This window comes from Hyla sarda, unplaced genomic scaffold, assembly GCF_029499605.1.
Source record: "Hyla sarda isolate aHylSar1 unplaced genomic scaffold, aHylSar1.hap1 scaffold_91, whole genome shotgun sequence".
In the NCBI taxonomy this organism is placed as follows: Eukaryota; Metazoa; Chordata; class Amphibia; order Anura; family Hylidae; genus Hyla; species Hyla sarda.
The window spans coordinates 236,874-250,460 of record NW_026610938.1 but is presented as its reverse complement, the minus strand read 5'-3'; the positions used below and the strand labels follow the sequence as shown (position 1 = coordinate 250,460).

The following is a 13,587-nucleotide window of genomic DNA, read 5'->3' as shown; positions in this document are numbered from 1 at the left end:
AACCGTGAAAGGGGCGGGCCCAACAAGGTGCCCTTCATGGGCACTATCACTGCTTGCTGTCAGGGAGGCTGCCAGACAATTTTCCATGCACACTCTGGGCTGGGGGGCAGTCAACCACCAGTACACACAGCAGAACCTAAACCCATACCATTATTGCTAAGCAGCAAGACAGGGGCCCATTGCACTCCCACGGGGCCTTTTTAAATGCAATCCATAACCCGGATTTGCCAGGAACCCTTCTTACTCCTCCTACTTGCATGTGACACTGGGCTTAGGATCTGCATAGGAAACACACACACAAGCACACACCTACCTTTGTTGCCTGCAGATGCCTCCTTGGCTGTCCCCAAACGGTATCAAACCAACACCCACGGGAAGCTGTAAGCATAGAGGACATGCCTGCACCCCATTGGACTTACCTGTGTGGGTTAAACCCGGGTTATTTGACAACCTATGGCGGTGATGGTTCTGCTCAGGCAGAGCAGTGCTGATGCTCCTCATAAAGCTGTCGCTGCTGTGAAGGTTCTAGGTGACATCACAAATCCCTATGGTTACATACACAACAAAGCTGGGTTGTTGTTGTTTACACTCTGCAAGGCCTGTGGAAGTGAGTGACATCATAGCACTGTAGTTCTGAGGGTTCTAGATGGATGCAACAATCTCCTGTTGCTTCTATGAAGGCCATAATAGACGACATCACCAAACAGCTCCATAGTCACATACACAGCAAAGGAGAGATGTTGTTTACACCTAGTGATGTCAGTGGTATTGAGTGACATCACAGCACAGTGCTAAGGCTCCTGGGCCTGGACACAGCAGCGGCTGCAATATCTCAACGGAGAATACGTTTATATATATGTGTGTGTGTGCGCGTATATATATATATATATATATATATATATATATATATATTTCTCCGCCGAAATCACTTTTAAACCCATTTCCACCTTTTTTTCCCTTCTCTTCCTCTTACTTTTTTTTCACGTTTTTTTACGTTTTTCTCCTTTTCGCCTCTTTTCTGGGCGTATTATTCTTCTTTTTCTTCTTTTTTTTCGTCTAATGCATACCCCATCAGTGCAGCAATGCTTATTCAATACCGCCAGCAGATGGAGACACTGGGGGATAATTTTCTAAGGATTTATACTGATTTTTCCTGTCTGAATTTGTCGCACAGAAAGTTGCAGGCCAAATATGTGTGACATTTCTGCGACTTTAGCTTCTAGAGCATTTTTACAACATTATACATAGGTGCTGAATACATAAAAAGCGACTGTTCAGCGACAGACAAGTCGCATCGGCTGAAAGTAGGCCAGAATGTCAGTCCATGTTGGAGCAGGTTTAGATACAGTCTAAAGTATAGATCTCAAAGTCTGTGCACAGAATTTAGCAAGGGCCTCGCACCTTCTGATGCATCAGGTAGGTGCACAATAGCATAGCCTAACCCTCTGTACTTTGGTCTATATTGATGCGGGACATAGACAGCCAGCTGATGACCAATCCATTAGTGCAATGGATGGCTGGAAGCATTTGTCTTTGCCTTTGCAATACCACAGAAGCAATGCATGGTCAATGTACAGCAATGACACACCTGTGTGAACAGCCAGGAGACCCCCCCCCCCCCCCCATGTTATGTTACATAGTTACATAGTTAGTACGGTCGAAAAAAGACATATGTCCATCAAGTTCAACCAGGGAATTAAGGGGTAGGGGTGTGGCGCGATATTGGGGAAGGGATGAGATTTTATATTTCTTCATAAGCATTAATCTTATTTTGTCAATTAGGAACATTCAGCACCCACCCGCTATCAAGGCAGCTGCCTATCATGTCATGCCCTACCTGCACAGGTGTGCTGGCTACTCAAATGATCCAATTAAGGAGGCCATTTAGTCAGCAGCAGCAGAAGTCCTGTGCCTGGACGCTCCAACAGCGGCCAGACACAAGCAGAAGCAGAAGCAGCAGAAGCAGCAGCAGCACCACCTTTTGTTTTTTGGCTGCAGCAGCAGCAAGGCCCACAGAGCTGGCTAGCCAGCAAGCAGGTAGCAATGAAAGTAGGAATCTTTCTTTTTAACCCTGTAAGGGGGTGGTGCACTGTACCCGAAGATACTGCCATATCGGGTCAATGCATAGGGCGACGGAAGCAAGCTTCGAAATCGGCCCCCGTTCTCAAAAATCCATTTAATATATGGTCCCCAGATAGGGGACGTATCAGATATTAAACTGATAAGAACAGATACTACACTTGATCTTAGCCAAAAGGCCGAGAAGCGATAACCGTGAAAGGGGCGGGCCCAACAAGGTGCCCTTCATGGGCACTATCACTGCTTGCTGTCAGGGAGGCTGCCAGACAATTTTCCATGCACACTCTGGGCTGGGGGGCAGTCAACCACCAGTACACACAGCAGAACCTAAACCCATACCATTATTGCTAAGCAGCAAGACAGGGGCCCATTGCACTCCCACGGGGCCTTTTTAAATGCAATCCATAACCCGGATTTGCCAGGAACCCTTCTTACTCCTCCTACTTGCATGTGACACTGGGCTTAGGATCTGCATAGGAAACACACACACAAGCACACACCTACCTTTGTTGCCTGCAGATGCCTCCTTGGCTGTCCCCAAACGGTATCAAACCAACACCCACGGGAAGCTGTAAGCATAGAGGACATGCCTGCACCCCATTGGACTTACCTGTGTGGGTTAAACCCGGGTTATTTGACAACCTATGGCGGTGATGGTTCTGCTCAGGCAGAGCAGTGCTGATGCTCCTCATAAAGCTGTCGCTGCTGTGAAGGTTCTAGGTGACATCACAAATCCCTATGGTTACATACACAACAAAGCTGGGTTGTTGTTGTTTACACTCTGCAAGGCCTGTGGAAGTGAGTGACATCATAGCACTGTAGTTCTGAGGGTTCTAGATGGATGCAACAATCTCCTGTTGCTTCTATGAAGGCCATAATAGACGACATCACCAAACAGCTCCATAGTCACATACACAGCAAAGGAGAGATGTTGTTTACACCTAGTGATGTCAGTGGTATTGAGTGACATCACAGCACAGTGCTAAGGCTCCTGGGCCTGGACACAGCAGCGGCTGCAATATCTCAACGGAGAATACGTTTATATATATGTGTGTGTGTGCGCGTATATATATATATATATATATATATATATATATATATATATATATATTTCTCCGCCGAAATCACTTTTAAACCCATTTCCACCTTTTTTTCCCTTCTCTTCCTCTTACTTTTTTTTCACGTTTTTTTACGTTTTTCTCCTTTTCGCCTCTTTTCTGGGCGTATTATTATTCTTTTTCTTCTTTTTTTTCGTCTAATGCATACCCCATCAGTGCAGCAATGCTTATTCAATACCGCCAGCAGATGGAGACACTGGGGGATAATTTTCTAAGGATTTATACTGATTTTTCCTGTCTGAATTTGTCGCACAGAAAGTTGCAGGCCAAATATGTGTGACATTTCTGCGACTTTAGCTTCTAGAGCATTTTTACAACATTATACATAGGTGCTGAATACATAAAAAGCGACTGTTCAGCGACAGACAAGTCGCATCGGCTGAAAGTAGGCCAGAATGTCAGTCCATGTTGGAGCAGGTTTAGATACAGTCTAAAGTATAGATCTCAAAGTCTGTGCACAGAATTTAGCAAGGGCCTCGCACCTTCTGATGCATCAGGTAGGTGCACAATAGCATAGCCTAACCCTCTGTACTTTGGTCTATATTGATGCGGGACATAGACAGCCAGCTGATGACCAATCCATTAGTGCAATGGATGGCTGGAAGCATTTGTCTTTGCCTTTGCAATACCACAGAAGCAATGCATGGTCAATGTACAGCAATGACACACCTGTGTGAACAGCCAGGAGACCCCCCCCCCCCCCATGTTATGTTACATAGTTACATAGTTAGTACGGTCGAAAAAAGACATATGTCCATCAAGTTCAACCAGGGAATTAAGGGGTAGGGGTGTGGCGCGATATTGGGGAAGGGATGAGATTTTATATTTCTTCATAAGCATTAATCTTATTTTGTCAATTAGGAACATTCAGCACCCACCCGCTATCAAGGCAGCTGCCTATCATGTCATGCCCTACCTGCACAGGTGTGCTGGCTACTCAAATGATCCAATTAAGGAGGCCATTTAGTCAGCAGCAGCAGAAGTCCTGTGCCTGGACGCTCCAACAGCGGCCAGACACAAGCAGAAGCAGAAGCAGCAGAAGCAGCAGCAGCACCACCTTTTGTTTTTTGGCTGCAGCAGCAGCAAGGCCCACAGGGCTGGCTAGCTGGCTAGCCAGCAAGCAGGTAGCAATGAAAGTAGGAATCTTTCTTTTTAACCCTGTAAGGGGGTGGTGCACTGTACCCGAAGATACTGCCATATCGGGTCAATGCATAGGGCGACGGAAGCAAGCTTCGAAATCGGCCCCCGTTCTCAAAAATCCATTTAATATATGGTCCCCAGATAGGGGACGTATCAGATATTAAACTGATAAGAACAGATACTACACTTGATCTTAGCCAAAAGGCCGAGAAGCGATAACCGTGAAAGGGGCGGGCCCAACAAGGTGCCCTTCATGGGCACTATCACTGCTTGCTGTCAGGGAGGCTGCCAGACAATTTTCCATGCACACTCTGGGCTGGGGGGCAGTCAACCACCAGTACACACAGCAGAACCTAAACCCATACCATTATTGCTAAGCAGCAAGACAGGGGCCCATTGCACTCCCACGGGGCCTTTTTAAATGCAATCCATAACCCGGATTTGCCAGGAACCCTTCTTACTCCTCCTACTTGCATGTGACACTGGGCTTAGGATCTGCATAGGAAACACACACACAAGCACACACCTACCTTTGTTGCCTGCAGATGCCTCCTTGGCTGTCCCCAAACGGTATCAAACCAACACCCACGGGAAGCTGTAAGCATAGAGGACATGCCTGCACCCCATTGGACTTACCTGTGTGGGTTAAACCCGGGTTATTTGACAACCTATGGCGGTGATGGTTCTGCTCAGGCAGAGCAGTGCTGATGCTCCTCATAAAGCTGTCGCTGCTGTGAAGGTTCTAGGTGACATCACAAATCCCTATGGTTACATACACAACAAAGCTGGGTTGTTGTTGTTTACACTCTGCAAGGCCTGTGGAAGTGAGTGACATCATAGCACTGTAGTTCTGAGGGTTCTAGATGGATGCAACAATCTCCTGTTGCTTCTATGAAGGCCATAATAGACGACATCACCAAACAGCTCCATAGTCACATACACAGCAAAGGAGAGATGTTGTTTACACCTAGTGATGTCAGTGGTATTGAGTGACATCACAGCACAGTGCTAAGGCTCCTGGGCCTGGACACAGCAGCGGCTGCAATATCTCAACGGAGAATACGTTTATATATATGTGTGTGTGTGCGCGTATATATATATATATATATATATATATATATATATATATATATATATTTCTCCGCCGAAATCACTTTTAAACCCATTTCCACCTTTTTTTCCCTTCTCTTCCTCTTACTTTTTTTTCACGTTTTTTTACGTTTTTCTCCTTTTCGCCTCTTTTCTGGGCGTATTATTCTTCTTTTTCTTCTTTTTTTTCGTCTAATGCATACCCCATCAGTGCAGCAATGCTTATTCAATACCGCCAGCAGATGGAGACACTGGGGGATAATTTTCTAAGGATTTATACTGATTTTTCCTGTCTGAATTTGTCGCACAGAAAGTTGCAGGCCAAATATGTGTGACATTTCTGCGACTTTAGCTTCTAGAGCATTTTTACAACATTATACATAGGTGCTGAATACATAAAAAGCGACTGTTCAGCGACAGACAAGTCGCATCGGCTGAAAGTAGGCCAGAATGTCAGTCCATGTTGGAGCAGGTTTAGATACAGTCTAAAGTATAGATCTCAAAGTCTGTGCACAGAATTTAGCAAGGGCCTCGCACCTTCTGATGCATCAGGTAGGTGCACAATAGCATAGCCTAACCCTCTGTACTTTGGTCTATATTGATGCGGGACATAGACAGCCAGCTGATGACCAATCCATTAGTGCAATGGATGGCTGGAAGCATTTGTCTTTGCCTTTGCAATACCACAGAAGCAATGCATGGTCAATGTACAGCAATGACACACCTGTGTGAACAGCCAGGAGACCCCCCCCCCCCCCCATGTTATGTTACATAGTTACATAGTTAGTACGGTCGAAAAAAGACATATGTCCATCAAGTTCAACCAGGGAATTAAGGGGTAGGGGTGTGGCGCGATATTGGGGAAGGGATGAGATTTTATATTTCTTCATAAGCATTAATCTTATTTTGTCAATTAGGAACATTCAGCACCCACCCGCTATCAAGGCAGCTGCCTATCATGTCATGCCCTACCTGCACAGGTGTGCTGGCTACTCAAATGATCCAATTAAGGAGGCCATTTAGTCAGCAGCAGCAGAAGTCCTGTGCCTGGACGCTCCAACAGCGGCCAGACACAAGCAGAAGCAGAAGCAGCAGAAGCAGCAGCAGCACCACCTTTTGTTTTTTGGCTGCAGCAGCAGCAAGGCCCACAGAGCTGGCTAGCCAGCAAGCAGGTAGCAATGAAAGTAGGAATCTTTCTTTTTAACCCTGTAAGGGGGTGGTGCACTGTACCCGAAGATACTGCCATATCGGGTCAATGCATAGGGCGACGGAAGCAAGCTTCGAAATCGGCCCCCGTTCTCAAAAATCCATTTAATATATGGTCCCCAGATAGGGGACGTATCAGATATTAAACTGATAAGAACAGATACTACACTTGATCTTAGCCAAAAGGCCGAGAAGCGATAACCGTGAAAGGGGCGGGCCCAACAAGGTGCCCTTCATGGGCACTATCACTGCTTGCTGTCAGGGAGGCTGCCAGACAATTTTCCATGCACACTCTGGGCTGGGGGGCAGTCAACCACCAGTACACACAGCAGAACCTAAACCCATACCATTATTGCTAAGCAGCAAGACAGGGGCCCATTGCACTCCCACGGGGCCTTTTTAAATGCAATCCATAACCCGGATTTGCCAGGAACCCTTCTTACTCCTCCTACTTGCATGTGACACTGGGCTTAGGATCTGCATAGGAAACACACACACAAGCACACACCTACCTTTGTTGCCTGCAGATGCCTCCTTGGCTGTCCCCAAACGGTATCAAACCAACACCCACGGGAAGCTGTAAGCATAGAGGACATGCCTGCACCCCATTGGACTTACCTGTGTGGGTTAATCCCGGGTTATTTGACAACCTATGGCGGTGATGGTTCTGCTCAGGCAGAGCAGTGCTGATGCTCCTCATAAAGCTGTCGCTGCTGTGAAGGTTCTAGGTGACATCACAAATCCCTATGGTTACATACACAACAAAGCTGGGTTGTTGTTGTTTACACTCTGCAAGGCCTGTGGAAGTGAGTGACATCATAGCACTGTAGTTCTGAGGGTTCTAGATGGATGCAACAATCTCCTGTTGCTTCTATGAAGGCCATAATAGACGACATCACCAAACAGCTCCATAGTCACATACACAGCAAAGGAGAGATGTTGTTTACACCTAGTGATGTCAGTGGTATTGAGTGACATCACAGCACAGTGCTAAGGCTCCTGGGCCTGGACACAGCAGCGGCTGCAATATCTCAACGGAGAATACGTTTATATATATGTGTGTGTGTGCGCGTATATATATATATATATATATATATATATATATATATATATTTCTCCGCCGAAATCACTTTTAAACCCATTTCCACCTTTTTTTCCCTTCTCTTCCTCTTACTTTTTTTTCACGTTTTTTTACGTTTTTCTCCTTTTCGCCTCTTTTCTGGGCGTATTATTATTCTTTTTCTTCTTTTTTTTCGTCTAATGCATACCCCATCAGTGCAGCAATGCTTATTCAATACCGCCAGCAGATGGAGACACTGGGGGATAATTTTCTAAGGATTTATACTGATTTTTCCTGTCTGAATTTGTCGCACAGAAAGTTGCAGGCCAAATATGTGTGACATTTCTGCGACTTTAGCTTCTAGAGCATTTTTACAACATTATACATAGGTGCTGAATACATAAAAAGCGACTGTTCAGCGACAGACAAGTCGCATCGGCTGAAAGTAGGCCAGAATGTCAGTCCATGTTGGAGCAGGTTTAGATACAGTCTAAAGTATAGATCTCAAAGTCTGTGCACAGAATTTAGCAAGGGCCTCGCACCTTCTGATGCATCAGGTAGGTGCACAATAGCATAGCCTAACCCTCTGTACTTTGGTCTATATTGATGCGGGACATAGACAGCCAGCTGATGACCAATCCATTAGTGCAATGGATGGCTGGAAGCATTTGTCTTTGCCTTTGCAATACCACAGAAGCAATGCATGGTCAATGTACAGCAATGACACACCTGTGTGAACAGCCAGGAGACCCCCCCCCCCCCCCATGTTATGTTACATAGTTACATAGTTAGTACGGTCGAAAAAAGACATATGTCCATCATGTTCAACCAGGGAATTAAGGGGTAGGGGTGTGGCGCGATATTGGGGAAGGGATGAGATTTTATATTTCTTCATAAGCATTAATCTTATTTTGTCAATTAGGAACATTCAGCACCCACCCGCTATCAAGGCAGCTGCCTATCATGTCATGCCCTACCTGCACAGGTGTGCTGGCTACTCAAATGATCCAATTAAGGAGGCCATTTAGTCAGCAGCAGCAGAAGTCCTGTGCCTGGACGCTCCAACAGCGGCCAGACACAAGCAGAAGCAGAAGCAGCAGAAGCAGCACCTTTTGTTTTTTGGCTGCAGCAGCAGCAAGGCCCACAGGGCTGGCTAGCTGGCTAGCCAGCAAGCAGGTAGCAATGAAAGTAGGAATCTTTCTTTTTAACCCTGTAAGGGGGTGGTGCACTGTACCCGAAGATACTGCCATATCGGGTCAATGCATAGGGCGACGGAAGCAAGCTTCGAAATCGGCCCCCGTTCTCAAAAATCCATTTAATATATGGTCCCCAGATAGGGGACGTATCAGATATTAAACTGATAAGAACAGATACTACACTTGATCTTAGCCAAAAGGCCGAGAAGCGATAACCGTGAAAGGGGCGGGCCCAACAAGGTGCCCTTCATGGGCACTATCACTGCTTGCTGTCAGGGAGGCTGCCAGACAATTTTCCATGCACACTCTGGGCTGGGGGGCAGTCAACCACCAGTACACACAGCAGAACCTAAACCCATACCATTATTGCTAAGCAGCAAGACAGGGGCCCATTGCACTCCCACGGGGCCTTTTTAAATGCAATCCATAACCCGGATTTGCCAGGAACCCTTCTTACTCCTCCTTCTTGCATGTGACACTGGGCTTAGGATCTGCATAGGAAACACACACACAAGCACACACCTACCTTTGTTGCCTGCAGATGCCTCCTTGGCTGTCCCCAAACGGTATCAAACCAACACCCACGGGAAGCTGTAAGCATAGAGGACATGCCTGCACCCCATTGGACTTACCTGTGTGGGTTAAACCCGGGTTATTTGACAACCTATGGCGGTGATGGTTCTGCTCAGGCAGAGCAGTGCTGATGCTCCTCATAAAGCTGTCGCTGCTGTGAAGGTTCTAGGTGACATCACAAATCCCTATGGTTACATACACAACAAAGCTGGGTTGTTGTTGTTTACACTCTGCAAGGCCTGTGGAAGTGAGTGACATCATAGCACTGTAGTTCTGAGGGTTCTAGATGGATGCAACAATCTCCTGTTGCTTCTATGAAGGCCATAATAGACGACATCACCAAACAGCTCCATAGTCACATACACAGCAAAGGAGAGATGTTGTTTACACCTAGTGATGTCAGTGGTATTGAGTGACATCACAGCACAGTGCTAAGGCTCCTGGGCCTGGACACAGCAGCGGCTGCAATATCTCAACGGAGAATACGTTTATATATATGTGTGTGTGTGCGCGTATATATATATATATATATATATATATATATATATATATATATATTTCTCCGCCGAAATCACTTTTAAACCCATTTCCACCTTTTTTTCCCTTCTCTTCCTCTTACTTTTTTTTCACGTTTTTTTACGTTTTTCTCCTTTTCGCCTCTTTTCTGGGCGTATTATTCTTCTTTTTCTTCTTTTTTTTCGTCTAATGCATACCCCATCAGTGCAGCAATGCTTATTCAATACCGCCAGCAGATGGAGACACTGGGGGATAATTTTCTAAGGATTTATACTGATTTTTCCTGTCTGAATTTGTCGCACAGAAAGTTGCAGGCCAAATATGTGTGACATTTCTGCGACTTTAGCTTCTAGAGCATTTTTACAACATTATACATAGGTGCTGAATACATAAAAAGCGACTGTTCAGCGACAGACAAGTCGCATCGGCTGAAAGTAGGCCAGAATGTCAGTCCATGTTGGAGCAGGTTTAGATACAGTCTAAAGTATAGATCTCAAAGTCTGTGCACAGAATTTAGCAAGGGCCTCGCACCTTCTGATGCATCAGGTAGGTGCACAATAGCATAGCCTAACCCTCTGTACTTTGGTCTATATTGATGCGGGACATAGACAGCCAGCTGATGACCAATCCATTAGTGCAATGGATGGCTGGAAGCATTTGTCTTTGCCTTTGCAATACCACAGAAGCAATGCATGGTCAATGTACAGCAATGACACACCTGTGTGAACAGCCAGGAGACCCCCCCCCCCCATGTTATGTTACATAGTTACATAGTTAGTACGGTCGAAAAAAGACATATGTCCATCAAGTTCAACCAGGGAATTAAGGGGTAGGGGTGTGGCGCGATATTGGGGAAGGGATGAGATTTTATATTTCTTCATAAGCATTAATCTTATTTTGTCAATTAGGAACATTCAGCACCCACCCGCTATCAAGGCAGCTGCCTATCATGTCATGCCCTACCTGCACAGGTGTGCTGGCTACTCAAATGATCCAATTAAGGAGGCCATTTAGTCAGCAGCAGCAGAAGTCCTGTGCCTGGACGCTCCAACAGCGGCCAGACACAAGCAGAAATAAAGACAAAAAAGACAACCGGGAGGCAGCGCCTCGTGTATTACCCTTGGCAGGTGAGGGAACCAAAAAGTATGCTGAATGTACACCCAGGACTTAAGTCAGGGTGGCCGCTCACCTTAAAGTAGAAGAATTGCGCATATCACCCCTTGATTGGGGTACCAGATAGAGTTGGATGAGCTGCCGAGCCTGATGGTCACAGGAGCGTGTCAACGCCCTGTAGAAACTGGAATACTTGTGAGAAAAAAGACCAATGGATGCAGGCGCTGCTCTATCCAGGTATACACAGGATGCAGGTAAGTGTTCTTAATCAAGCAATTTTATTGAACACAAAACAACAAAAGGATCATGACGCGTTTCGGGGTAAATTCCCCTTCCTCAGATGATCTAGGTGCTGCTACAACAAGCACCCTTTATATAATGGCAAGGTGGAGGAGGTACAGGTCAGGAAGGGGTGGGCTGAATGTGATGTCACATCCAGTCCACTTACAAAAAACTTAATTTACATGTAGAAACAGCAGAAAATAATTATTGTCTAAAACATACAGGTGTGCGTTCGATTATGATAATATAACGCAATATAAACAGTACTAAGTGATATAACATGGGTGGAATCGGCAATGTGACAAACACATGCGGGAGCTCTGACGAGGTAAACAACATAGCCATGTGGCTGAAAATAAACATAAACAATGGCATCGGTCTACTGTAAGGCGCTCCACTCGCAGCACGCACCGGCATAGCAGTGACAGGAGTATCCACGGACGCGTTGCCAAGCAGACGTCTCTGAACGGAAAACAACCAATCACAGTCCACAGGGCGCGGCTTGCAGCGGAGCGCCCAACATAGTGAGTAAACAACATAGGGAACAACACCATCTATGGAAGAAAAAGGTAAAATAAATACAAAAATAAATAAATGAAATGAAGGCAAGAGATATAAGTAATCCACAATATCCCATGTTAAAGGGTGGGAATAAAAAAAAAAAAAAAATTAAAAAAAAATTAAAAAAATAATAATAATAAAAAAAAAAAACGCCTTAGGATGTCCATATCGGGCGTTTCTAACAGCAACAACCACAAACTAAAATGTACCTTCTGAACACACATAATAAATTATTTAACACGCCAGAATAAATTAATTGATAGAAAATAATTAATAAAAAATGCGATGATCCCTATAAACAGTACATGATTACATAAAAAATGAATTGATATATATAAATACACAAAATAAATGTACATTAAAATACTAATAAAATTAAGTCTGGATCTTAATAATAAAATAGTATAAATAAGGAGTCAACGCTGTGACAGCTACTAACAAAATGTGATGATAAATACTTAGACAAAAGGCGTCCCCATCCAGTATGTCTACACAATCATATACCCATATCTAAAAGATTTAAAAAAAAAAAAAAAAAAAAATAAAAAAAAAAAAAATATAAAAAAATAAAAAAATAAAATAATGATAATTAATGGAAAAATAAAGCTATTAAGATGTTATAACCGCTGAATGTTGCAATATCACAAGGCAGTCTCCACCAACTCATTCAAACCAGACGGTACAAGGGTACGGAGTTTAAAGATCCAGAAATTCTCTCTCCTTCTCAATAAGCTGAATCTCTGGGAATTATCAAGTGCAATATTTTCTATAGCCTGAAGTTTCATGCAACTGAAATCAGACTGATGGTGGGTCAGCAGATGCCGAGATACACTATGCAAGGTGAACCCTAAATTTGCATTGCTACGATGTTTGTTGATCCTCTCCCTGAGGCATTGGGTAGTACGACCCACGTACTGTAGGCCACATGGACACTCAAGGAGATAAACAACAAACCGTGTGGAGCAATTAATGAATGTTTTAGTTTTAAAACTTTCATGGGAGACAGTGGAAACAAATGTTTTACTGCGACTCACAATTGAGTCGCAGCACTTACATCTGTTGTGTCCACATTTAAACGTCCCAACTGTGGTTAAAAAGGTCTCTGAAACCTTCTTGGGTGCCTTTAGTCTACTTGGCGCTAAAATATTCTTTAAAGTGCGGCCTCTTCTGAAAGTGATGCCAGGCTTAGGTGGTAGTAATGAATTCAAAAAAGGATCCTTACATAAAACATGCCAATGTGTATTAAAAATGTTCCTAATGGCCTGATGGTCCTGATTAAAAGTAGTAATAAAGTTGCCCGCCCAATCGGGTACAGTTTTTTGTTCCGTATGCTCAGTTATATCTTTTGGAACAAGACACTCTTTTTGGGTTAGGGGTCTGGCTCTATCAAGTGACGCTTTAACCAGTTTCCTTGGATATCTTTTAGCAGCAAATCTTGCTTCTAGTGTTTTACTTTGCTTATCAAAGTCGCTCTGAAGGGTACAGTTTCTACGGATCCTTTTAAACTGTCCGAAAGGGATATTAGTCAGCCATTTTTTAAAATGGGGACTACCAAAATCTAAGTAACTATTACTATCTACCGCTTTAAAGTGCGTCTTAGTGTGCAGTTTTTTGGACTCATCATGAAAGACTACCACATCTAGGAATTCTGCAT

General features: G+C 44.4%; 4 non-coding genes across 4 annotated transcripts; all 4 read right to left on the bottom strand.

Annotated features, from left to right (window-relative positions):
• Window positions 1–2,079: 2,079 nt before the first annotated feature.
• Window positions 2,080–2,270, bottom strand: LOC130349091 (U2 spliceosomal RNA). Its single transcript, XR_008886498.1, has one exon. It is a non-coding gene; the product is annotated as a U2 spliceosomal RNA (small nuclear RNA).
• Window positions 2,271–4,363: 2,093 nt separating this feature from the next.
• On the bottom strand, window positions 4,364–4,554 carry LOC130349090 (U2 spliceosomal RNA). Its single transcript, XR_008886497.1, has one exon. It is a non-coding gene; the product is annotated as a U2 spliceosomal RNA (small nuclear RNA).
• A 2,086-nt stretch (window positions 4,555–6,640) lies between these two features.
• LOC130349089 (U2 spliceosomal RNA) lies at window positions 6,641–6,831 on the bottom strand. Its single transcript, XR_008886496.1, has one exon. It is a non-coding gene; the product is annotated as a U2 spliceosomal RNA (small nuclear RNA).
• Window positions 6,832–8,910: 2,079 nt separating this feature from the next.
• On the bottom strand, window positions 8,911–9,101 carry LOC130349088 (U2 spliceosomal RNA). The gene has a single exon (XR_008886495.1). It is a non-coding gene; the product is annotated as a U2 spliceosomal RNA (small nuclear RNA).
• Between the last annotated feature and the right edge of the window lie 4,486 nt (window positions 9,102–13,587).